Source organism: Protopterus annectens, chromosome 7.part0 (assembly GCF_019279795.1).
Source record: "Protopterus annectens isolate FY-2018-M chromosome 7.part0, PAN1.0, whole genome shotgun sequence".
Classification (NCBI taxonomy): Eukaryota; Metazoa; Chordata; order Ceratodontiformes; family Protopteridae; genus Protopterus; species Protopterus annectens.
This window is the reverse complement of record NC_056739.1, coordinates 228,229,713-228,256,976: the sequence shown is the minus strand read 5'-3', so window position 1 is coordinate 228,256,976 and position 27,264 is coordinate 228,229,713.

The following is a 27,264-nucleotide window of genomic DNA, read 5'->3' as shown; positions in this document are numbered from 1 at the left end:
GTGTGTGTGTGTGTGTGTGTGTGTGTGTGTGTTTTATTTTGAACAAGGACACCACCAAATTCCTCCAGGCAAGTGGACAAATGATCAATGTGTTATAGTCGAACATCCCTACATTCAAATGTATTAAATGGTGTCAAAAGTGGGGGTAAAGAAATGTCCCTTTTTCCTAAATGTTGTGAAATCTTGTGATTCAATGGCTTGGGTTCTGAGGAGTGACTGACAGAATAGGAGTTGATTGTGGTTGCATCAAGTACTCGTTACATAATCCATGTGTATGCAAGTATATATATATATGGGTCCCCTACTAATTACCAAAGCGATGCCACGACAAAGAAATTACCAACACGACCGACAACGCAGTTGACTGACCGCAGCTGGAAGACCGACAAGGGAATGTGTAAAGCGACCTGGTAAGTATGCGATAGTGAGGGATTTAGTAGGGAGCGGACAGGTAAGTGTGCAATAGTGAGGGATGTAGGGTTAGGTGTGTGATAGGTGAGTGTGCGGTAGTACGGAGCTTGGGGTTAGGGGTGAGTAAGTGAGTTAGGGTTAGGGTGCAGGTAGGGAGTCAGACTTGGGGTTAGGGGTGAGTAAGTGAGTTAGGGTTAGGGTGCAGGTAGGGGGTAGTGTCGGAGCTTGGGGTTAGGTGGGTAAGTGAGTTAGGGTTAGGGTGCAGGTAGGGAGAGTGTCGGAGCTTGGGGTTAGGGGTGGGTAAGTGAGTTAGGGTTAGGGTGCAGGTAGGTGAGTGTCGATAGTGTCCGGACCTAGGGGTTAGGGTTTGGGTCAGGGCTAGTGTGTATGCTATGTAGTGTCGCGGTTTTACGCCCGTGTCGGTGTAATGGTGTTCGGTGTTTTGCGTTGTCGGGTTTTTGTGGTGTCGGTCATCTGGCGTCGGTGAATTTTCCGTCGGGGAATCGTCGTGTCGGTAATTAGTAGTAGACCCATATATATATATATATGTATATGGGCTAAAGATTAGTGACAGAGGATAATGCAGTCAAGCTTCCTGAAGAGCTGCGTGGTGTAACTTGAGAATATGTCCTACGCATTGAAATGTAACTTGAGACTTTTCATGTCGAACTGCTGCTTATAAATCATTTACTCCTTGTGTCCTTCCTTTTCTAGACCAGTACTCTTACTTATTTCCTAAATAATGAGTTTTGTCTAAAGCATAATTCTCATTTTCTTTTCATGTTCAGGTGTCCAGCATTCTTTCTTTCCATTCATCTGCCCTCTATTCAATGCATTTTTCCATTTTAGTCATTTACTTTGCATGCTTTTGATTGGAAATGTTTCCACTGATCTGCATTTATCCATACCTAATATAATAAAAGGATAACGTTATATACAGTCTTCCCTATCCAGAGCATCTTATTAGATACAACAGTCATAGTACTGGATAAATTCTAATACATGACACTACTTTGGCAACGGTTTGCATATAGTAAAATGTATTCACAATGTACCGACAAATCATGCAGGCACAGTACCCAAATTCATACATTCGTTAGAATGTCAGAAAATAGATATGAATTAGAAACGAGTATTGTCTTTGTAACTTTTAAGTGTGATTACTATTCGACTTTCATGTTGCATCTTTGTAAATATTAGCTTATTATAAAAATTTGACATAATTATTAAATAAAATATACATACTGTTATTAATGCTTAGATGTTTTTGTTTGTTGTTCTTCCCCTTCAGATTCTGCTACATGTGATAAATGTGCAGATGATTCTTGGCCAGATGAGAAAAAAATGATTTGCAATCTAAAGCTAGAAGAGTACCTGTCCTTTGATGATCCACTGGCAGGAGCATTAAGCACTTTTGGTGTTTTTCTTTCCATCATTCCTGTGGTAATACTATGGACTTTTATAAGGTACAGAGAAACACCAATAGTAAAGGCAAACAACCGAAGTCTCAGCTATTTTCTACTTTTTGCTCTGATTCTTTGTTTCCTCTGCTCCATAATTTTTATTGGAAAACCCAATATTGTAAGCTGCTTAGTTCGACAGGTTGCATTTGGTGTTATATTTGCTGCATGCATTTCTGCTATCTTTGCAAAAACAGTCACTGTAGTTATTGTATTTAGGGCAACACGACCAGGAGGTTTTCAGCAGACGTGGCTGGGAGCCAGAACACCGACTGTTATTGGCTTTTTCTGCACTGTTCTACAGGTCATCATATGCATTGCTTGGCTTGGATATTCACCTCCATTTCCAGAAAAAAACATGAAAACTTTCAAAGATAAAATAATTATAGAATGCAATGAAGGTTCCACTAGCATGTTTTACTGCATGTTGGGATACCTTGGACTTCAAGCAAGTGTCTGTTTTCTGGTTGCTTTTCTAGTACGAAAATTACCAGACAGATATAATGAAGCAAATTTCATCACATTTAGCATGTTGATCTTTGTTAGTGTTTGGCTGTCATTCATACCAGCTTACCTGAGCACCAAAGGAAAATATGTAGTTGCTGTGGAAATATTTGCAATTCTGTCCTCAGGCTTTGGGTTACTTAGCTGTATTTTCTTGCCAAAGTGCTATATACTTTTACTGAAACCAGATCAGAACATAAAAGAATCTGTAGCATGGAAATTTCACTAATGAGTTTAGAGAAGAAGTCATTTAAAGTTTAAAATTCTGTTACTGCTGCTAAGCAGAATAATTAATTCCAATAATAAACAAATATATGCATGCTATAGTACAGCTATCCAGTCTCTTATTTTGTTTAGCTGAACTTTTACTGCAATGCATTATACGTCATATGATGAGGAGCTAACAGACATGAAAAAAACATACACACCTATGTAATTCACATTAAGAATAAATGCATATAATGCAACAGCATATTTAATTGGAAATTCTCTTGGGAACTCTATTAAAATTTTAAGTTTAAGACTTCTAGCAGAAAAATGCAAAATACATTTGCCAATAGTGAATAAAAACAGAACTGTTTGGAAATATCATCTTGAGAAAGCATTTTCAAGATGGCTTGGCCACTTGTTTGGTGCTAGGGGCCCATGATCAGTCAAAATTTAAAACCAGAAAGAAAGAAGAAGGGTGACATAATGTTAAATCTTCTGCTGAGAAATCTGGACTCAGTGATACCACTGGCTTTGTTTGTATATGCTGGGAAGTGCAGAAGGATCCCAGCTAGGAGCTGTGCGAATGGCATGATGCCAGGTGCTCATGATTAGGATTCCAATAGACATCAGAGTAACAACTGCAGATGGCATGCAGTTTACAGTTAACTTAGAAGATCGGAGACATAGCACCAGCAGGACAATTAGGATAGGAACATATGCATAAGAGCTGTGGAACTGGAAGAAGATTTTACGCCCATGTGTCATTTCCTATAACCATATCTTTCTTACGCATCAGTTAATTTAATGCTGATTCCTCATTTTGGAAAAAATCTATAGTATTTCTAAAAATAAAATTAGCATTTAATTGCAAATCTCTGGTGACAGCCTATTCAAATGCTAACACTAAGGTATTATTTGGGAGGTGAAAAGTTAACTTCATAAACCTGACAGACCATAGCTGTACATTAATGCATTTTACTTTAATAGCTAATTTGAAAAAGAAAAAAAGTGAACAACTGAATTCTGTTGGTGACAAATATAATTTAGTGTAAATATATCTAAGTATTCTCATCATGAAACTAGTTTACTAAATAAAGGTTTGAATTTCATTCCACTTGTTTCAAAACAGGAAATTAGGATCATAGAATGCTTTTGACAAAAAATTAACATTAAATTGTTTTTTTTTTCAGTTTTATCCCTTTGGCTGGTCTTATTGATTTGAAAGAGTCTTTATTAAAGGACTTTTATTCACTGTTATAAGGAGTTTGGTGCTGAATTTTGTGTTATATCCAGTCGTACCCCAACACAGGAAGAGATTATTACTATTATACCCAGTCTTTATTAAAAAGGAATCCCTTACCATTTCAACTAGCATTATTTCTATCTATAGATGTGTGGCACATGTCCACTGCTAAGTGCTGTGCAGTGCAAACATACAAAAAAATTAGAATAATTAACTTTTTTATTTCAGTGCCGTACACTAGCTATCCGACACTTTCACAGTGCAGGGGGTGTGTTACTCATCTCCAGACACAGTAACACACCCCTACACTGATTCAGTAACTGTGTTGCATGTCTCTCCCTCAGTAGCGTGCCTTCATTAATATGCAAGGCATGCTGCCGAGGGAGATGCACATACATGACCACGGTACCTTCAGTGTAGATCTTCCACTTTTCCTACATGGATTTTATTAAATCCCCACCTAAGTTAACTTAGCACTGCATCTGGATGTTGTGACTGTAAGATAACTCACCACTACATCATAAGGGGCGACTCTGTGTCCTCTTCATTTTATTTTCACACAGAAGTCCATATTCTGAGGATGGGATTTGTGACAGCATGCAGTGCAAACAAAGAATGCATAACAACTTCTAGCTCAACAGTAGCAGCTATTTTCAGCTGTACAGAGTGAAGAGTATTGCTAAGGAAGATAAGAGGTAATTATTCAGTGGAGTATGTCAGGCTGGCCTCACAGCTCAGTGCATGAGTGGGCTTGTTCATTAGCTTCAGTAAAAGTGTGTCACTGGTGTACACTGTGTATAACTTTCTCAGGTAAACTGCAGAGTGTGTGTCAAGAATAGGGTGATTACAAAGCACTAACTGACATTTGGAGTAAGTAGTTTGAATGGGAGGATGTAAAACTTTACTCAGTGACTGGATAGAAATGGCAGACTAGTTTCTGCTGAACCACTGCAACTAGTTGCTGGACCTAATTAATGTCATTCGAGAAGAAGGGAATCCTAGTTTATTGCTAGCAATTATGCAATTATGGAAGTAAGATTTTCACTTGAATTGCACTAGATACAAGCAGTGTACTTCACATTCAATGGGATGACACAGTGGGATAAGTAGGGGACATCAGTTATTGGAAAGAGGAGGGGATAGAAGGTTTTGATCATAAATTACTGACATCCATGACTGTAATAGACACTACAGACATATCACTAGCACAAGTGATGGTATGAAATGCAGGGTTCCCATATTACTGAGAACATGCCTATGTTTGACAGGAAGCTCCAGTGGATCGAGGAAGTGGTGGTTCTACCAATCAGTGCTACAATATTTTGGATGGTGCACAACCATCAATATGTGCTGAAAACAAGAGGGGATAGGATGTGACACTAATGTCAGAATGTAAGGAGGGATGACATAGTATTTTTGGTGGCAGCTTATACTCCTGCTTTCAGCTGTATCCTTTTATAATCTGGATCAGCACTATCACATTAGACAGTCACATGTATTTATCTGCCACATATATTTAAGGATGTGTTGGATACTTATGATGCAACAGCCCCACAAGGTGTACAAATTAGGGAAGCCACATTTGAGAGCTGAAACTTTCTGATATGCTTCCTGAATGGTGCAAAACTCAAATAAAGGAAATAAGGCACAGACAAAGAGTTTATTAAACACTTCTTGGACCTTTCTTTAATTTGACTTATATCCATTTCTTACTTCATCTGTTTAATACTTTTGTTGGTTTCACTATAACCAGTCCCCCAGTCCATTCAGAGAAGATAATGTAATTTCAGTTAATACAAAGATGACATGCAGTTTTTTTGAATTTTGAAAGACTGGAACATGAGTTCAAGACACCATAGAGGAAGATTCCACAAGCAATTTTAAGAAAGAAGCTCCACAGACTTTTGCAAAAATGCTTCCTCTGATTTGTTTTAAATCATGAATAGAGAACCATGTGACTATAAAATCAATTTTCATTGGTCAAAAGATTTATTTCACATTTAAACCTAAAGTTAATTTAAAACAATACACAAATCAAGAAATAGGAATTCTTTACAGAGCCAAAAAACTTTCTCACTGATGCAACTAAAACTGCACTTGCCACTCTTTACCTCCTCCCCGCTCTTCTTTATAGCACTTCCATCCTTACTAACCTTACTACATTTGCAGCAAATACCCCTTAATGGACCACCACTGTATAGCACTAAAAAGTCTAGATTGATTAGAACTGTCCCTTCAACTAACATATACACATCTTCTTATCACGTATAAAATTATTCAGCATCCATCTGCCTATATAGCACTAAAATCCATTCTACACAAGTGTGTTCTCAGTTGGTCATTGAGACCCAATGACCAAAAATTCCTGTCTGTCGACAAACTTAGCAAATCTGCTGAGCATTATCTATATTTGTACATGGCTTCTAATGCCTTGAATGTCTTACTTGTAGCCATCAGGTCTATACATTCCCTCCCATCTTTCGAAACCACTCTGAAAGACTTCCTAGCTAAAATCAGGTTTTGTTCTTGCTCAAAACCGAGGTGCACTTTATCTGTAAATGTGAACAAGTACCTTTTCATTCCTTATGCCTCCTCACTCTCCCTTCTTTACTTACTTCCTTTCTTCTATCAAATTCTCTTCCCTAACATTCTCTCTAAATATACCACAAGCCTGTTTTCCCCTCACTTCATATAGCAAATCTCGTTTGTATTAGACTAACTTGTCTTTAATTTCTCTACAATCTATCTAAAATTTCTCTAAATATTAAATGATTGTCATATACTTAACTTGTATTGATTCTTAACCAGTGTTTTTTATATTATGTCTAGTTTGTTATAAATTTGTGACTTACGTTTTGTATTAATTGTAACTAATTGACAGATTTAGTTTTACATTCACTTTAACTGTTAATTATCTCTCTATGTTCATGTTTTTGTGAAGCTTTACAGAATTGTAAACACTTGTCTATGTTTATATTTCTTGTGGAGCTTTTCTCCCCAGGCCACTACTGAAAATGGTCTCCTATTGGCCCAGTTGACAATCCCGGTAATCTAATGCCAATAAATAAATAAATAAATAAATACATACATACATACATACATACATACATACATACATAAATAAATAAATAAATACATACATAATAAATCTATAATAAATATAATTATTTAACCTGCAGATAAAATGTTGTTTTGTAATAATTTGGAGCTTTTCTCCCTGGGCCTCTGCTGGAAATGGACTTCTACCCAGTTAGATTTTCCCAGTAATCAAATGCCAATAAATAAATATTGAAAAATACTAAAAGGTAATTAGAATAAATGATAAAAATAAAATAAAAATACAAAATAAAAAAACTCAAATTATTTGTTTACATTTCAGCATTGGCTTCAAATTGACTGTGTCATTTAGTCCTGAGCAAGAATCAATCCTTTAAGACATACTCCACCTATATTCCACCTGTTCTGTCCTCATTTGTATATCACCACCTGTTTTACTCACAAGTATTAATTCTAATGCCATAAATTTAAATATATATGTAGTTTTGGGTTCTGTTATATCTTAATATTAGGAATTTGTACCAGTCTGTCTTTTGATATCAGACAGACGCTCACTATACATTCTTTACATTTCCTATTAGTTTTACAAACATAAAATGTCATACAACTTTGGCATTTTTCTAGGTAGGCTAAAACTGTAGAATCACAGTCTACATAATTGCTACACCAATAATGTCTGCTAGTAAGTGAGTGAACAGGCTTATTCACTTTTAATAAGTGTTAACAGTATACACATTTGGTATACACATCTGCCTTTTCTTTGGCTAGTTCTATTGCTGACTTAGGAGTTTTGCATTCCCCCAACCATTTTCCTGCCATTTAAAAGTTAGGCTATAGATGTGCAAAATATGATTCTGTTTATAGGTTCATACATTTATACGAGACTAACAATTGCCAGGGTCGTTATAAGTCATGCAACCTAACCCAATTTGTCTCCGAATTCCTTGGATGTCTATATGGTGGGATATGTTAGTAAACAGGTAGATAAGGTTATGTGGGGGGTAAGTCAATTGGCGATTAATATACTTACTGTCAAACTCTGCCCAGCAGAGACATGGCGGCTAGACCAGAGGTGAATTTCCAATATCCTACCCAATGATCAAAGTTTATTTTGAATAGGAACAGGTATGAACTCTGCTTCACATTGATAAGAAGCTTAATCCATAGCATAAGAATCCTATGAGACACGTATTGGTCTCCTCAGCATGTTCTATTTCTGTTGCAGGCAAAGTTCAGGTCCTTGGATTTAGCTTTTTTCATCAGAGGTTTATCTGAGGATTCCTTATAGGCATATGTTACCTCTCAGTAACCTGTAGAAAACTGAGTACAGAGATAGGGCATTAAGTTGATCCATGTAGAACATGGTATTCTTACACTGGATTCTCCTGATGAGGAACCTTTGAGTATGTTCCAACTTTTCTAAGTGCCTGGATAGGTACATGCCAAAGGGGTCATTGTACTCAATGATGGGTATGATAAGGACTGAGTAGAGTGGTACTATAATTTCCTTGGACCTGGATGCCATACTCTTGCTTATAATTTTTGTGACCTAAAATGAATGGTCAAAGGCCAGATTGCTGTCTACAAATATTCTGAGATCCATGGCTATCAGGTTAAGTTTTAGGGGTGTTTTATTGATGGAGTAATCAGTTTGGATAAACAATTTCCCAAGGCACCACAATGCATTTATTTGCACTGAGTTTTAATCCTAGGCTTTGACACCAGTTATTGGTTTGTGTTAGACTCTCTTGTATGATGTTGGTGTCATGGGGAGAAATCTGTCACAACTCTCAATGTACAGTCATCTACAAACTTGCTGATCCAGAGGCCTTTGATGTTAGCCTTGACGTCTGAGAAGTAGATGACAAACAGGAGCAGGCCCAATATGGAGCCCTGGGGTACTCCACTGGTGGCCATCTCCTGGTGGATGTTGTCTCACTGATTCTGACTCTTGGGTCCTCTCTGTGAGTCATCCAGAAATCCAATGAGTTGTGTAGGGATTTCTGTCTAGTTCTCAGTTTTGCATTAATACCTGAGTGGAGTATTGTATCAAATGCCATGGCCAGGTTAAGGTAGGTAGTATGCACTATTTCCCCCTCATTGTTATCTTCAGTGACCCTCTTGAAGAACCCTACCAAGATGAGTAGGCAAGAACTTTCCTTAACAAAGCCATGCTGAGATGGGTCCAGTTTCTGTACATTGCCAACGTCCTTTTTGTTGATCTTTTCCATGGTAATTAATTCCATGGCTTTGCATATTAGACTTGTCAGACTGATCAGCCTGTAGTTTCCAGGGTTGATTGATGGTCAACCCTTATGAAGATGGATGGCCATTGTGGCCCGCCATTCACCTGGCATGTAGCATGTTTTGCAGCCGCAGTTGAAGAGTGCTTCAAGTGGTCTGCTAGGTCTTATTTTACCATATTTTGGAGGCAACCTTGGATATCATCTGGGCCCAATTAAGCAGTGCTTTTTGCTTCAGAGAGCACAGACAGGGCCTGCTTCTTGTTGATAGTTGGGGGGGGGTGGATATGCTTGATGGGATTTCACACTGATTGGTAGGGGTGGTGGGGGGTAATGTTAGAGCAACATTTAACAGCCAGTACATTTGCTATGTCAGCCTGGCTTGTGAAAGTTGTGTTATTTACCACCAGTTCTGCACACTGCTAATTGTTACCTTTAAGGTTCCTAGCATACTGACTCTTGGTCATGCTTTTTTATACTTTAGTTATATAGCTTGCTAAGGTAAGGATTCCACCAGTGGAGTTTATTTTTGTTGTTAGATCTGGGCTTACTTCTGGTAGGTATGGCAGCATCAATACAGCCATTTACATGCTTGTACAGGGTTTCTCTAAATAATTTTGCATATATGGCTTTGTTCTTGTGGTTTGGGGGAACCGTGAGTTTTGACAAATTGTCACTTAATAGGATGTAGTTCACTTTAGAACAGTTTTGAACTATTATGGGATTAGCTGGGTTTTCCAGGTTGATTTTTATTTTGAGGGAGACAGCGTTATGGTCTGACTTCACCAATAAAGACATGACACAGGGGGTGTATCACTGCCCTATGACGAGAGCACCAGATACAATATGTTTCATCCCCCAGTTGGAGAATGAACTATCTAGTCCTGGGTGTTTGTGTTGATAAAGTCTAGGAATTATGATGCAGGTGAGTTACAGGCAGTGTATGCTTCCCAGTCCATAGAGGATTAGTTAAAGTCTCCCATGAATAGGGTATTTGTTTGAATGAAGAGTGACTCTAGTAGGTCTAGGTAAGAGTTGTGAGCTTCATGGGTCATACAGGATGACTTATAGCTGGCCAGAACATAAGGAACCTTGTCAATGGAGACTCGGAAGTGGATTAACTCCAGGGCAGCATCCTGTTTAACCAACCTGGAGCTGTATTTGTTGCTAATGTAGACTGAGACACCTCCACCTTTAGCCACCATTTGTGCTGCTGGTGGTCTAAATGTGTGGGAGCCACTGTAGCCTTGTACTGCCAGAGTATTTTCTACAGCTTTAAAGTCTCAGTAACAGCACAGATGTCTACATTCTCTAGAGTGAGTTGAACTTATAGGGTCTGGAGATTCTTACTGTTCACATGCTTTTAGATAACTGCACTACCCAGAACACCTGGCCTGACCAGAAACCTGCACATGTTAGCATACTATCCTTGTCATCTCAGGGAATTGGACACCAGAAGTGGTTACTGTAATGGCAGCAAAAACAGATTCTAAATTTCTCACCCGAAGCTGGATGAAATGTCAACAATCAATCCCTTAGCTCCCTAGATGGTGTCACTAACTTTGATTGATAGGTGACCCAGGTTTCAAGTATCACAGTCTGAACCAGAACCTCTATAAAATTAATGTTAACATACATGCCCACCTGCCCTAATTCAATAATTTGGCATTCATCTGCAGGTGTAATATTAGAATATACCACATGATGATAATCTGGAGATGAGATAAATGTCCTTTACACTTTCACTTTATGTGTAACATTATAAACTAGTAAGGTGATATGGGGACAGGCAAGAAAATGCATGTTAAAAGAAAGTATGAACCAAAACAAAATGAAATCTGGCTAGAAGAGATGGAACAGTTTATCCTATGTTTGCTAATAGTTATAGATGGAACAATTTATCCTATTTTCCTTACAGTTAATATAGGTAAGTATGACTCTTGGATAAATGGTGAATTTCCTGAAGACAAAGGTCAACTCTTATTATGACTTTTTGGAATTACAATTTACTGAACTACTGATGCAAAAACATGCAATGCTAGATATTTCAAAGAAAGTCAGCTGAAACATATATGGACAGCACCTGATCTCTGCTACAATTAGGGGAAATGGATAACTATACCTCTGGGATAAGCACCAATAAAACAGTGCTTGAGGAAATCAACAGATACTATGTTTGCGTTATTATTCCTCTAAAGCTATTATTTCGATAATAATGAAAAGTTCACACGTGTTTGATTATTTGTTTGCCTGAGGAGACTCTAGAGATGATTTTTTCATATGCATGAACTTTATACCTGTTTACTCAGGGACAGGTTATAAATATTGCAAGATCAAGATTAGGCATCTAGAGTCTTAATTCTCATAGGAAAATTTATCATACTAGTTATTACTAGTGAAAAATAGCTCATGAGGATGCCATATTCCAGACTTAATAAATACAACTTGCTGTTAATAAGGGATACAAAGCAAGGATGATTAAAGGTAAGTGCATCACAAGCAAATTACATTTTATTTGGTCTCTCTCTCTCTCTCTCTCTCTCTCTCGCTCTCTCTCTCTCTCTCTCTCTCTCTCTCTCTCTCTCTCTCTCTCTCTATCTTGCACTATCCCTTTTCAAACAGTCTGTTTCCAACTTCTGCAGAGCAAAACTGCAGAAATGTACATGCAATGTTTACTATTTTACAAAATCGAATGTATCCAGGAAAAAATAAGGATATTTCTGCTGCACCATTCTGTAAATTTTATATTCGTGTTTTCTGCTATGACTGCTCTTTATATTCATTATTTCACTCTTTTGTGCTCCTGGTGTCCATTTTTTGCTAGTGAACTAAACATTTCTCTGCAAAGTCACACTAAACTTCCTTTACTGTTTCATTCCTTTGGAAGGTGTATTCATGCCTGCTTTCTTTTCCAAAGTTCCTTTACTCTTCCATGTCACATCTCTGTAATTCCTCTAGGTAAGTGACAGTGTGACAGTGTTCTGGTATAATCAGAATCACAACATAATTCATAATGACATACTTTTGATATCTGGGTGACACCCTCAGGTATATTTTTTCATTTAGTTTACATTACTGATCCATCTGACACATTTTGTTTCACTTTTTTGCTCATCTAATACATTTATGACAGTCAGCTAAAATGGTAATTTAATTTATTACGGCATACTACAAACACTTTGAAGGTGTTGAGAAAATAAATATCTACCTAGATTCCTGTGTTTTATCTGTTTATTTCCATTTGCTTTTTTTCTTGCTCCGAGCAAGTCCCTTAATGATGTGGCCAGTGTGCAAAAGTTTCACATGAAAACAGACATTTGCTTAGATATGGCTTATTATATTAGTAACAAACAAATCAGTCAATAAATAAATATATTACATTCTACTACAAGGTTCTACTACATCTTCTTGTCTCATTCAAGCTTGGATCACAAAAGCTCAAAAAAACTTACAGCACTTGCACTGTACAAACCCAGGTAAATGGACACTCATTCTCTTCAGACAGCGACAGTACAACAGATCAACATAAGTATTTGTACCTTGCAAGCGTGTGTCCATTTTTATTCCTTCTGTACCATATTATATTGTTTCTGTCAGGTTAAGGCACATCAGAGAAAAGCAGTCAGTGACTGGCAGAGAACAGCCCTTCTTACTCTTTTGTAAAGAAGATACACGATCAGAGTACCTACTAATCAGTTGTATATGAAAAGTAGCGCCTCATTAGTATGCGACTCTAGGATGAGTGAGATGAGTAACAGATCACTTGAGCTTAACCATTTACAGTACATGCTTAGGTGATCAGGACAACTGACTCTATGCCAGTGCAGCCATGGGCAAAGATTTTTGTTACATTCCAGTTACATAGTGTTACTTTCTTCAAATTGTTCTTATATGTGTATACTTCTGTGTTTCAATCAGGCATAGTGCGTTGTGCGTCGTTGTCCCAGTATTCCTTCTATGTCCGTTTCTAGTCAAGCTACCTCAATTTTTGGTGTTTCTATAGGGTCTGTGTTGGTTTGTTTGTTTATTTAATTCCATCTTAACAAATATTTTATTCAACAAGACCCCTCCATCCAATGTCTAGGGCCACGGTTAACTGACAAAATGAATTTGCATTTTCTGTTTAATTTGCCACTGCATCATTCACTTTTCCTTACACCAGACATTTTCTTCCTCTCTGTTTCTATTTAAGTAAGTGGAAACAGAGCCTGGCATTCTACCATTGTCCTGATACTGTGCTTAATTTTGGTCAGCACTTTGAATAAGCTCAATCTTTCTTTGCAAAAGACATAAGTTCAAAAATCAATCTGAAACAGAAGCCTGAAGTATTGTTTTACACAGGAGCCAAACTCCCATTCCTATTGAATCCCTTACAAAAATAATCATTTCTTTGGCTGCTGCTTCTTGAAAGGACAGTTTTTACTGAAGTGCTTTCATTCTGAAAAAGATTCCATCTTATACTCAACTATTCACACCAGCATTGTATGCATTCAGAGTATATTACCTTACACATACCATCAGTCTCACTTATGCAGTATTAGTGTATCATATTTTACCCTGTGCAGCCATGTCTTACTAAAAACACAGGAAATTTATAGTATAAAAGCCATGTTTGAAATACAGGATAATCTCCAGTATTAATATCAATAGTATCAAAATAAATAAAAGGAAAACCTTAATGCTTGTCAGTCTCTAGTTATGGTAGATCACAGTCTGAAAGTCATTTTGAGTCAGAGAAAAGAAAAAGTTGACTTTCAGTTTCCACACATTTTCCCTTTTCTATGACTTTGGACAGCCTCAGAGTTAGTGTACATCTATATATATATATATATATATATATATATATATATATATATATATATATATATATATATATATATATATATATATATATATATTTATATATATATATATATATATATATATGTCTATATTTATATCTATATCTATATATTTATGTACACACACACACATATACACACACACACACACACACACACACACACACACACACACACACACACACACACACACATACATGTACCCTACACCTGATCAAGTGGACAGCCATCAACTGTTTGCTCTGCACCATTTAGTTCATGTAGACAGATGGTTGACAGATGTGCAAGATCGACAATCCCAGGGAAGAGAATATTCCCTTTCCTCCGGGACTGTGTAGTCTCAGAGTTAGTGTATATAATTAGCTAGGAGTGTGAGGTGACACAGGGGGACAAAAACACTTGTCATTGATTTAGTCCATTACATGGTAATTCCTGGTACATACACAGAATGTCCTGATATGTATTAATTCACTGTTTTTATGTCAATCTCCCAGGTGTTGGCATTATGTCTATTTGATCAGATGTTGAACACCATATATGTATATATATATATATATATATATATATATATATATATACACATTTTTATATATATATATATATATATATATATATATATATATATATATATATACATACATATGGGTCTACTTCACATCTTCACATGACTGAAAACTCAAAATACTGAATATCATTTGTTTGAGACCACAATACCTAATTTACCTAATTTTCAAAATACTGAAAACTCATTTGATTGAGCCTCATCATACTGAAAGCTTACAATGCTGAATTTCAAAATATTGAATTTTACAAGTCTAGCTGAGAATTTAGACCATATTCCGACAAGTCAGCACCCAATGCCCCTGTCCAGAAGTGACATAAGTGGAATCCCAGTGGTGTATTTTCTGTTCCCCATCTAGTTATCCAGGTTGCACTTAAAAAAGGGATAATAAGATACTCTGCATGACATGTAGAGGAAGTCTATTCCACAGAAGGCAGAGTCTCCTGGAGACAAATCTGTCACACAAACAAGTCCTGTTGATGTCACAGAGCAGGCTGAGGTCATGCTTGTGGGTTACTCGAGTGGAGCTTGTCTTGCAGATATGCAGCAGTGTCATCAAGGCGGGGTCTGAGATTGCTTTGTATGCCAGTTGGGCTTTGTTTGTGGTTCCTGTGTACTGTTTCGTGAGGTTTCAGACAGTAACTAGTAGTTTATTGGTCATTTGGGGCCAGTTTCTAGCTTTTTCCAGCCCCTGGTATAAAAACGCTAAACGGCGTGTTTTCCAGCTTAATACCTACTCAGCACAGACTCCATTGGGCCAGCAGAGTTATCCAGGCTACAGAGAGCTGAAAACTTTTTCTTGGATTTTCTTGATAAATAAGTATTTTTGTTGCTTTTATCATCTGAATACCTTGCTGTTACATTGCAACTGTTTTTTCTGAATTTAACTTAATTTTGCACTTATAATCTCTGTTTGTTACTTATAAACTGTATTGCAGCATTTCTTCTGTGTTAGCTGTAAAAGCTGGTTAATAGCATTTATAAGTGTTTTCTTTGAAAAAAAAAAAAATCTCTTGTTTGGTCCAGTTTTGTGAGGTTTCAGACAGTAACTAGTAGTTTATTGGTCATTTATCATCTGAATACGCTGGTTAATAGCATTTATAAGTGTTTGCTGTACCTGCCTGTTCTTTGAAAAAACAGTTGCACACTAGGCAGCGGCGTTAAAAGTTGAAACTATTTGGCCCATCTAAATTCCACTCTTCAAATTTTCCCTTAAAACTACCTTCCTTGAACTATACTACTGATCTAACCATGATCCTATAAACTAAAAGAATCATCTCTACTTGACTCCAGAGACTATATACTCTCTATAAACCTACTAGCTTGCTCCTACAGTACTTATCACCTTGATACAGCACTCTAGGTATATATAGTACCCCAAAAAAGGCAAACCCCATTTAATATTGAGGCAATTACAACTGCCTCATGTACACAGACAACCCTCTCCTCCTCCCACAAACCACCAAAGCAGACACGCAAACAACTACCACCTCAAAACACAACACCTGCAACACATAGACATAGTCAGAGTGTGTCAAACAGTCACAGCCCTTAAGGCCAAACACAATGCCAGACACAGGTCTCAAACAGCAGGTACAAGTACGATTCAATCATTGTCCACGCTGGTGTTAATGACCTGATGAAAAGAATAGAGGAGGAGCCTCTGATTATGTAGCCCAAGCAGGTATGACCCTGACCTATATTCATCAGGACACCCACACCTCAAGATTGGCCATAGGCAAGACTGCTCTGCAAATTGTAGCATGTTACAGGCCACCGACTGGGAACACTACTAAGCCCAAACACTCTAGCCCAAAAGTTCCTGGAATTCATAAACTCAAATGCCATGGAACAACTAGTCACCATCCCACAAGAGGAGAGAACATACTTGATCTCACTGGTGAGATCTGATCACAAACTAATCTCGCTGGAGGTCCTCATCCCCCCCTACCAGCACCTGCAGGGCTGCATGGATCAGGCAATCCCAAGCAAAACAAACAACAAAAGGAGAAAGCTACTACAAGATAGAGCAAAAATAAAAAAAAAAGGTATCACTGATCACACTATAAGTAAAAAAAAGCTGAGAGCATAAAATCATCCAAAGCTAATTTTGAGAAAAAAATATTAAGGACTAAAAAAAGACAACAAGGCATTTTCTTTAGCTATACAGAAACCCAGGAGGAAACTCCCAGATATGCTCAGAATTAGGGCTAAGAGATAAAAAAAAATAAAAATAAGAGCTGATCACTACTATAAGTAAAAAGCTCTCTCTAATATAAAATCATCAAAGCTAATTTTGAGAAAAAATAGCTAGGAGGAGACAAGAACAATAAGGCATTCTTTCTTTATATATCAAAAACCTAGGGGAAACTCCCAGATATGCTCAGAATTAGTTCATAATGATGAAAACTCCCCCCCCCCTAAAGGAGAGATATCTATACCTCCATGAACTCAACGAGGAATTATCCACAGTTAGGACAGCTGTTTAATCTTAGTCGGGTATCATTGAAAACAGAACACACAGGGTCAGGGTTGCTGGTGCCATGTCAGACTCAAAGCCTGTCACAAGTGGTGTCCGTCAGTCCTGGGCCCACTCTTGTTTGGCATCTACTTTCAGATGACTGCAAACTGGGTGCCGTAGTTGAAAACACATCCGACACAGATATCCTCCAGAAGGATAACTGGTGCCAGAGCCATGGCCTTAAGTTAAATGCCAAGAAATGCATAGTCATACCCTTCGGGAAAAATAAGGTCACCAAGTCATGGTCCCTTTATACTCATCACTCATCAGACCAATGATTCCAGACCTGATGAATATGCTGTGGAACAAAATCCCGGTTTATGTGAACCTAAAGGTCCCTCTGAGGAGTCTGTATAAGACTGGGTAGAGGGAAAGGGCTTTTGGCCTATCTGAGTAGGGAAGAGTTTTGAAACTCTGGATTCTCTTCGTGAGGAACCACTGTGGTCTCTCCAGCTGCTGCATTTGCTTTGTGAGGTACATGCCGAAAGGGGCACTGTACTCAATAATGGGTCTTATAAGGGAAGAATGCAGGGATAAGAAAACAACAAATGGCCAAAAAGACCACTAAACTAAACTAATAAAAGAAATAAATACCAAAACTGGTAAACCAGTCTGTTTATTGCTCCAACACACAGAACAACTAACCGCTTTCACCAAAAATAAATCAGGTTTCTTCAGAGTTGTTCAGGTTAATAAAATCTAAAGATTAAATACTGTATCATACAAATGCTCAGTGAATCACTTGCTTAGTCCATACATATCATTAAGAAACATTTAAAGTCACAAGACAACCAAATTTATCAATAACAAACAATGAAAATTAAAATTAAAACATTTTATACATTATAAAGCCCCACCACTTTGTTAGAAAACCTGGTTGTGCCTTATTTTTAAAAAAGGTTTTATGGAAATAAAATCATTTATACCAGGAGCAATCATGGCATTCAACTGCAATTGTCAAAGGGATTCTTTTGCTTCCAATATTAAATTAAAATCCCCACCTCGTTCATTCTCCAAAACCCTATCTATAATAAAAAATACATTTTTTTTTTAAATTAGTACATTTCCCAAAATGCATGTAAAGAGCATTATGTGTGTCCCTATTTTTCATAGCCCTCATGTGTTCACTAATTCTGTCCCTTAGTCACCAGGTAGTTTTGCCAATATAAAACCCGGGACAGGAAAGGCTCATTGCCACATAAACTACCTTGGTGGAACTACAATTACATCTGCCTGGACATTGAATGGAAGCATCGTAGCCTCTTATAGTAACATAGGGTCCAATGTTTATATACCTGCAATTTTTGCAAAATCCACACTTAGTCATGTTGGATTTGTAAATACCTTTGTAACTTTGTCCCTCCAAGACATTCTTGATGTTCCTCCCCCTACGATAAACTATTTGAGGCTTCAGTCCTAATAGGGACATCATTCCTGGTTCAAAACATAATTCCCTACTTTTATTAATTATTTAAACTATCCTGGGAGTACATTCATTATATTTCAAAACCATGGCACTTGTTTTACAACTTTCCTTGGTTTTCATCTGGAAACCCTGCTTCAAAGTCAATATTGGGGCAAAAGTTGTTGTTATCTTATTCATAACTTCATTTTTGATGTTAATAAGCAACTTGAGTGGGTAGCCCATGTGGGTTTTGACAGTTCAGTGACTGGTGATGCCACGGTAACTAACAATGGCAGAGGGACAGGAAGTTATTTTACCACCTGGTTTGGTGCACCGGAAATTGAACTGGGGTGAAGGCCTGAGAGAAGTGAGGATACGCCAACATGGAAAGAGCAAGTGGCGTCTTTTGAGAAATGTTGTATGAGGTATCAATGTTTGCAAGTGGACAATGTGTTTTTGCAGAAATCCATTCACTTAAAACAAGTACCTAAAGGATTACGATTATAGAAGTTGCAGATGGGTATTGTGAATGGATGCATTCTGGGAATTGTACTAATTTTAAAAAAATTGTATTTTTTATTATAGATAGGGTTTTGGAGAATGAACGAGGAGGGGATTGTAATTTAATATTGGAAGCAAAAGACTCCCTTTGGCAATTGTGATTGAATGCCATGATTGCTCCTGGTCTAAATGATTTTATTTCCATAGAACCATTTTTAAAAATAAGGCACAACCAGGTTTTCTAACAAAGTAGTGAGGCTTCATAATGTATAAAATGATTTAATTTAAAATTTTCAGTGTTTGTTATTGATGAATTTGGTTGTCTTGTGACTTTAAATGTTTCTTTATGATATGTGTGGACTAAGCAATTGATTTGCTAAGCATTTGTATGGTACAGTATTTACTCATCAGATTGTATTACCTGAACAACTCTGAAGAAATCTGATTTATCTTTGGCAAAACGCTTAGTTGTTCTCTGTGTTGCAGTAACAGACTGGTTTACCAGTTTCGGCATTTATTTCTTTTATTAGTTAAGAATGCAGGGATGTTATGACCTCCATGTCCCTGGATGAGATGCCCTTCTTAATGAGGTGGGTGATGTAGAAAGCCTTCTGTACAATGGAGGCAATATAGTGGTCAAAAGTCAGGTTACTATCAGCCTGGGTGCCAAAGTCCCTTACGACTGATTGTGTGTGTGGGACCTAGTTATCAATGTGATAATTTGTGGGGATGTCACTCTCCCCAAAGGGGATGATGATGCACTTTTGGCATTCAGTTTGAGGCCATGTTTCTGGCACCAGTCATTTGTTTGGGTGAGACCCTCTAGGAGGATGTCTACATCACTAGAGGAATTGATGACAGCACCCAGCTTGTAGTTGTCTGCAAACTCGGTCAGCTATAGCCCATTGCTTTTGGTCTGCACCTCAGAAAAGTATATCCCGGGGGCGTGGCCAAGATGAGCACTGAGTAACAGCACTTTCTCTCAGCTCTGTCTTTACAGAACATTTATAACAGGATTTGTTGAATTTATCTGCCTAATTGTTTTTTTTTTTTTTGTTGTTTTTGTTTTTTACATATTTGGATTCTACTAATCATCCTTTAGGATAGTATATAAAAATGTTGGCAACTTTTTTTATTTTTTCCTGTCAAAAAGTACTAGAGAAAATATTTGGACTTCACACTACAGAATAAGCTACTCCAAATCTACATTTCAAGAAACAACTATTAAGAAGGAACTTCAGTCAATATTATCTAATATACAAGAACTGACAGCAAAAATTGATAGAATGGACGTAAAACTGGATAACTTCAAAGAAAAATGTTCCCAACAAATGGAAATGTTACATGAAGACCTTAAGCAACAAAAGAGACAGATTACTGGTATGGATACTTCACTAAATGATATGGACACTAGAATTCAAGAAGATGAACATAATATAGACTTTATCTTAAAGCAAAATACTCTTTTACAAACAAAAATTGATGATCTAGAGAAGAGATCAAGAAGACACAATATTAGACTTTTTTGGTTTGCCTGATAATGTTGAAGAAGGTAATATGGAAACATTCTTAACATCTTGGCTCCCTGATGTATTACAGCTTCCCAAAACTCTCTTATATGGGATAGAAAGAGCAAACAGGTCCTTGGCTACTGCAAAAAAGGTAAATCCAATTCTACTAAATCTGTTATAGTGAAGTTTTCATCACCTCATGACAAGGAGATAGTGTTAAAGACTGCATTGGGCTAAATCTCCTATTAAATATAAAGAAAATGTCATACTCTTTGATCATGATTACTCATCTTCTGTAATTGCCAAAAGAATGATTTTTTTTTGCCAATGCTAAAAGAGCTAAAGAAAGCCCAAATAAAGACACACTTATTGTTTCCTGCCAGATTAAAAATATTTCTTCAAGATGGTCCAAAAATATTTGATGACATAGACTCTGCCATTACCTTTGTCAAAACAAGACAACTGCTTAATAAAATAGAGGATATGGAGTAGGCAAATGTCAGCCTAAAAAGAAATGCTGATAACAGTTCCTGAAAGATTTCTGAACACAACAAGAAGCTTAAGAATAAATTATTTGTTAAGCTATATTACAATGGCTTTCATTTACCCAAGTCCTAACAACTAACCCAGAAGTTGGCGAATTGGAAATAGTTCAACAGGTGAGTCTTTAATTTCTTTTTATGGTACATAGTTGTTTTAATGGCATTTTATAGCTTGTTATTATTGTCTAGTTTATTTTATTTAAAGTATTATAGCAAGTAAAAGCTATTTATTTATTTATTAATTTATTTATTATCTTTTAATATTAATTTGTTGTTTGCTATAATAAATGCTCCGCATGGTTGGGAACTGAAGTTTATGGTATTTTGGGAACTATGATAGATACAGAGAAAATGATGGTCTTTGTTACAATATAAATTATTTTCTTTGTTTTTAATTCTTTGTAGTTTTATTTCCCTTTCTCCATGGAGACATTTACAGAGCGAACTCAGTACTGAGAAGCTTTGCAATGCTGCATAATAGTTAGAATAGACAGTCTCTAATGCCATCTACAGATCAAATCAAAAACTGCAGCTAAATGATCTGTATAATATGACTGCTATATTTAAATATTTGTATTTTAAAAAAAAATCACATTTGATGCATTTTAACCCTTACATTTTATACACTTGTTTTCATAATTGTATTATCATATTTAAGTAAATATTCTAGTAATTCTTATAACAGGCACATAACATATATAATAATATCATTAAAATGGAGGGTTCAGTGTTGATTGATATATTTATGGTGGTCTAGTGGTTTGCTGGGTTTGAGAGATAGAGTTTGCAGGTTTTGCAGTATTTTATAGTGGCTTTCCCCCTCCCATTGCTTTATTATTCTGTCCGGTTTTATGTTTTTTGATCCTGCCATGAGGTAATCAACAGCTTTCTAAGAGAAAATCTGCAAATGTTTTCCGTCCTTAATCTCCTGCATCTCAATTGCTGAACATCTCCGGTATCTAACATACTGTGGCTGCCTCAACTGAAAGCAAGAAAAAAGTGGTTCTATGGAGATGTTTATAGACTGAACTCTGTGCTGGAAAGCTTCACAGAACTGGATAGTAGTTTGAATAGATGGTCTCTGTTGCCATCTACAGGTCAAATGAAAGAACTGCAGCTAAGTAACCTGTATAATATTACTGTTACATTAAACATTTGTGAGTGTTTATAAATAGACCACATTTGATACTTTTACACCATAATGTTTTAACACTTGTATTTATATTTAAGTTAAGCTTCTGATTGGTATAACAAACATATAGCATATACAACAACATCATTAATAATATTTTAAAAATAATAATAATAAATCTTTACATGAGGCCTAAGCAGAATTTAATATTCTTCTACAAGACATAAAAATCAGACATGAGAATAATTCCAGTACAGATAGAAGATAAACAAATAGTGATTGAAACATAATATATTCAATAGGAATCTAGCTTACTGCATACAGTATAGTCTCAGATGCAGATTTTTGCCATATTAACTAATATGTTTATCTATTCTGACAAACATAGAAACTGTTTCAGATTAGTAAAAGTCTTAAAGGAAAGAAGGGGAATACATTCATTCCTAGAAAATACTGAAGATTTTATTGGAAGCTCACATTTCAGTGGGAAACTATAATGCAATATTTGTTATGCTTTTGTTTTCAGATACATGGAAATGGGGAATAGTGTCATTAGCTATTGGCACAATAAATAAAGAGACCTGGATTAGTTTACTTATTGATCATTATAATTCATTGCATATGAATTAGTTATACCCTTTGTATTATTTGTACATTATATGAATGGTCCTTATGTTATTTTGAATTCAATTTGACAAAAGGTAAAATTAAACAGTTAGATTTGACATATTTTAATTTGTTTCTTGAAAAAGTACATACAATTGTAATGGGTGTATTTTAATTGATAATTATTTTTCTTTAAATTACATATATTACCTTATATTGTTAAAATTATGCAACAACATATATAGTTAGATGGAGAGGAGGTGAGTATTGTTACTAGCTTCATAGTCATTTTAGGTGACAGATGTCACTCAAATTAGGAGTTTTTATCTCCAGGAGTTTTTTTGAAAGAATCTATTTTATTAGTAAATGTTATATGTTTCCGTTAATAGTTTTTATGATGTTCACCAAGCCTTATAAAATTGAATTTGATAAAACATATTTCATTGGACAAAAGTTTTATATATTTCGTGAGCAAATTATATTTGTATTCCTAATAGTAAATTTTTATTGACATAAAATATGGGAAAAAGGAGAGTTATTCAACAGCATTAATGTTTGATGACATCATTAAAGTGTATATCATTAAACATCAATGGATTGAATAATCCTAGTAAGAGAAGATCTTTGAATAAATATCTTAAATTACATAGTTCTTAATTAATATTTCTCCAAGAAACTCATCTACTAACTGAAGATATCACAAAATTGGAATCCAAATCTTACAAACTTTTGGTTAGCTCAGAACATACACAGAAAAGAGGAGTGGCAATACTATGGAAAAATACAACACTTATGCCTAAAATAATTGAAACTTACAAAGATAACAAAGGGATGTTATCTTCAGTTGTTATAGAATTTAACAAGAAAATTTTGACTCTAATTAATATGTATTGGATTCCTGGCATTGGACCTACAACAGTGAAAGAACATATAGAACATATTGTTCAGCTTTCTAAGCTATTATTGCTGGGGATTTTAATGGCATTTCTGACATAAAATACTATAGTACCAATGGAAAAGGAAAATTCCAGCTATAGCTAAATTATTGAATGAATTTTTAGATTCATACATGAAAAATATTAACAACTTTACAGATGCTAAGTCAGTGTTCTATACATTTTACTCACATAGACATAATTCATATTCAAGAATAGATAGGGTATTAATTTCCAATAACTTAACTGATTTCTTATTAAACGCAAAAATGATTTCATGTCCCCTTTTGGACCACAATTCTATAACATTTTATTTTATACTAAACTCCACAGTTAATATTCAAATTAAAAGGATAACCGCTTACATAATCAAACTGAAAGATTTCATTGATTTCTTTACTACAGAAGTACAAAATTTTAATGAACTTAATAGTACTCAGGGAACTTCTGAAATTAAATGTGGGATGCTCTAAAAGTTTACCTATATGGTAAAATTATTGATTGGTATAAAAAGAAAATAATTTTGTGGGATAAAAATCTTCAAGATATACAAAGTTAGAAGCTTTAAGACTTGACACTTCAAAAAACCCAGATAAGAAAGATAGAATGAATGAAATAAATACTCTAAACAATAAATATACGGAAATTTTAAACCATAAAGTCATGATAAATCTTTAAAAATATAAGCTTCTAACTTTTTCTATAAATCCTAGATCTATGAATATACTAGCTAACAAGACTAAAATATTAAATAAACTTAACCATATTGAAGAAATCTATTTTCCAACAAAAACAATGGTATCCGATCCACCAAATATATTAAATTAATTTAGAGATTTTTTTTAAATGAAAGCAGCCCAATGATATGATTAATAGTACAACAAATATTCAGTCTTTTATAAATAATAATATAAAGCACAGACTATCAGAAACACAAATAAAATTAATGGATAAACAAATATCTTTTAAAGAAGTAAAAGCTCAAATTACTAAACTTAAGCAAAATAAAGCTCCTGGTAATGATGGTATCATTTCTGAAATTTACAAGGTTTTGCCTGCCAAAGCATTAACTCTGCTACATACAGTATTCAATATAGCCCAAAATAATAACATTACACTCCCCTCTTGGAAGTACACATTTATTTCTCCCATACTAAAGTCTGATAAAAACCCTGTAAAATGTGCTTCCTATAGACCCATTTCATTATTAAACATAAACTATAAAATGTTCATGTCTATTTATGCTGATAGACTTAAAAAAAGTTACCATCCCTGGTAGACATGGATGAAACAGATTTTATAATTAATAGAACAACATATGATATCAAAAGAACAATAACTTTAATTGAATCAGTAAAATCCTTAAAGAATAATTTGACTCTTGTTAGTTTAGATATTAACTGTGCCTTTGACTCAGTTAATTGGGACTATCTCTTTATCTTACTGAAGGACTTAAACTTTTCTAATAGCATTATTAATCTTATAACTCAACTATATAACAGAAGTCAAGCCTACATAAAAATAGGTACAAATATATACCAGAGCATACCCATTGTAAAAGGTACCAGACAAGGCTGCCCTTTATCTCCACTTTTATTCACATTAATTATGGAACCTTGGGCTAACTTAATAACAGATAATGATAATATACAAGGTTATAAATAAAATTTTAAAGAAACATCAAAAATCCAAATGTTTTCTGATGATGTATTAATCACTCTTGGTGGTACTAACCTCACCTTACAAGAATTGTTTAAAAATATGGATATATTTCAAAAACGTTTTGGTTTTAACTTTAATAATTCTAAAACACAAACTCTTCTAATTGATTCAAAAAGTTATAATATACATGATCAATATAAAAATATATACCTCAATCTCAACAAATAACATATTTAGGTATAATTATAGCAATTGATATTAAACACATTACACCTAAATTATAGTAAAAGTATAACAACCATAGAGACTCTAATAAGCAAATGGAACAATATTCTATTTGCAATGGATGAAAGACTTTCCATTATAAAGATGATTTTGCTATCAAAGATCTTATACATAATACAATCTATTTCTAGTCCCCATACAGACTCTTATATTAAAAAATTCAACACACTGATTGAAATTTTTTTGTGGCATTCAATAAAGCCTAGAACTGCATTGTCCTGTTATATGTATAGTTGGGAAAATGGAGGTATATCTTTACCAAATCTAGAACTTTATTCAATTTTGTCAGGTATTAAAACAATTGTTTATCTTATAGCTAGAGAGTATTTTGCAAAGTGGAAAGAAACTATGTTAAATTTATCCCATAATACCAAAGATAAAGATAATAATCATCTATCACAATTAATAAATAATTCATTTATTTGGAATTTGAGAGAATACTTTTCCAATTATTCCACTTAAATGTTTAAATCTACTTATGTAACTTTAATTCTAAAGACCTTTAAAAACTATATATTTAGGTTTAGAATCTTTGAGAATTGGTTGTTCCTCATCTTTCCCATTGCCTATACACAAGGGATAATTCTCTCTGCAGATCATCCTAAAATGTTAAACAAAAACAATTAATGTTTTGAATTCAAATGCTAAATAAAAATGAGGCAAAATCTATTAATATACTCATAGATGAATATAACCTTAACACTATACTTTGGTCAGATTTGCAAAAGTTTAGAAACTATATTCTAAATAAGCTAATTTTAATCCCCTCAAGTGCTAAGAATTCAATACCCAAATTTATTCAATACTTGGTTTTATGTACTTATAATTCTTTGCCTAACTTTATACTTTATATAAAAATAGTATATCATACATGTATAGAGCAATTAAACAAGATCTGGATGTATATTCAGATAACTATTTGAATTCATTTTCTGTAACCAATAGTTTTACTCCTTCAGAAAAAACAAAACAAAATTAATTTCCTTCAGTTAGTCAGCAAAACCACTTCCTCCATTAAACGGAGAATCTTCATATGGAGATTTTTACATAAATCTTTCATCACACTTCAAAAAATGAGTAAGATAACTAAACAAGATATTGTTTGCTGGAGATGTAACTCAGTAAGAAATGCTGACTGGAATCATATATTTTATGACTGTGTACTATTAAAGAAATTTTGGGAAGAAGTTAACACTTTTTTACAGGCAATTTTTACAGATAATTGTATGCTTACAAAATCACTTGTATTATCCAATATACCTGTTCCAGACTGTATAAACAAAAACAAATATTCTTTGCTCTGGTCTATACTATCAATTGCCAGGAAAACAATTACAAGAAACTGGAATTCTTCATCAGTTCCCTCATTTAAAGAGTTTAAATGTCTTCTCTTGGAAATATCTAAGTTAGAAATGTTAACTATCAAATATAAATCTACAAGGAATACAAAACTATATTACAAATGGGAAAATGTACATGAATTATTAGTTAAAGAACTGAATAAATGCTTAATGCAGTAACCTTTTTTTTTATTTTTCATTTTTTATTTCTATCTTTTTCTGCCAAAATTAACTTAATTGATCTTGTTATTTGATATATTGTGAACATCATTGTATATATCTCTGCGTTATTA